The sequence below is a fragment of the Schistocerca gregaria genome, chromosome 8 (assembly GCF_023897955.1).
Source record: "Schistocerca gregaria isolate iqSchGreg1 chromosome 8, iqSchGreg1.2, whole genome shotgun sequence".
Taxonomy (NCBI): Eukaryota; Metazoa; Arthropoda; class Insecta; order Orthoptera; family Acrididae; genus Schistocerca; species Schistocerca gregaria.
In genome coordinates this window covers 187,438,140-187,439,612 of record NC_064927.1, presented here as the reverse complement: position 1 = coordinate 187,439,612, position 1,473 = coordinate 187,438,140, and the positions used below count along the sequence as shown (strand labels likewise).

The 1,473-nt window shown below is 46.5% G+C and overlaps 1 non-coding gene across 1 annotated transcript; it reads left to right on the top strand.

The window, feature by feature from the left end:
• Window positions 1–564: 564 nt before the first annotated feature.
• On the top strand, window positions 565–639 carry Trnat-ugu (transfer RNA threonine (anticodon UGU)). Its single transcript has one exon. It is a non-coding gene; the product is annotated as a tRNA-Thr (tRNA).
• The last annotated feature ends 834 nt before the right edge of the window (window positions 640–1,473 follow it).

Below are 1,473 nucleotides of genomic sequence, written 5' to 3'. Positions count from 1 at the left end.
GATTAATGAATTTAAACGCAGCCAAACAAGCGCCGGAGACAACACATGCTCGGGTCATCCAACTGAGGTCACCACAAACGAAACCATTGTCAAAATTATACTTATTCGGATGTGACCTGCAGCCGTCAAGAACTAAGAAAATGGTTCAAATGGCTCTGAGCACTATGGGACTTAACATCTGTGGTCATCAGTCCCCTAGAACTTAGAACTACTTAAACCTAACTAACCTAAGGACATCACACAACAACCAGTCATCACGAGGCAGAGAAAATCCCTGGCCCCGCCGGGAATCGAACCCGGGATCCCGGGCGCGGAAAGCGAGAACGCTACCGCACGACCACGAGCTACGGACGTCAAGAACTAAATTAGAATTATATTAATACCTTCAGCTGTTGACGGGCATTGATATATATCAACGGGGACAGGTGAAAATGTGTGCCCCGACCGGGACCCGAACCTGGGATCTCCTGTATGTCCGATACACTACATTCGTAGTGCCCCACCCCAAGGTAGAATGTGGGTTTCGCGGGAGGCGTGCGCGAGATAGTCCCTGCAGACGCACTATCCTCCGTGGCTCAGATGGATAGAGCGTCTGCCATGTAAGCAGGAGATCCCGGGTTCGAGTCCCGGTCGGGGGACGCATTTTCACCTGTCCCCTTTGATACAGGGTGAGTCGCCTAACATTACCGCTGGATATATTTCGTAAACCACATCAAATACTGACGAATCGATTCCACAGATAGAACGTGAGACGAGGGGCTAGTGTAATTGGTTAATACAAACCATTAAAAAAATGCACAGAAGTATGTTTTTTAAAACAAAACTACGTTTTTTAAATGGAACCGCGTTAGTTTTGTTAGCACATCTGAACATATAAACAAATACGTAATGGTTTGTATTAAACAATTACACTAGCCCCTCTCCTCACGTTCGGTCTGTGGAATCGGTTCGTCAGTATTTGATGTGGTTTACGAAATATATCCAGCGCTAACTTTAGGTGACGCACCCTGTATATCAACGCCCGTCAGCAGCTGAAGGTACTAATATAATTCTAATGGTCAAAATTCGTGGTATGGTATTGCAAGACAGACGAATACGAATTTATGAGGTTGCTCAGACAGTAGTCATCGGAAAGGAGCGAGTTCGTAATATCCTGCACGGAGAATTGGCTATGATGTAGTTGTAGTGACTGCTCACAGTCAACCAGAAGAGAATCCGGCACAGTATTTCAACACAAATCTGGCGATGTTTACTCGTAATCCGCAAGACTTTCTGCGCCGATTTGTGACTGCTGATGAATCCTGGATCTATCTTTACACCCCAGGGTCAAAGCGGCAGTCAAAATAATGGACAAAGGCTGGTGAACGGCTGACATCCAAAAAAGTGCGGTTTCACCAGGACAGTGCACCACCCAACACATCAGCAATAACAATGGCTGAGGTGCATGAATTGGGCTTGGGATTGGATCCCCGT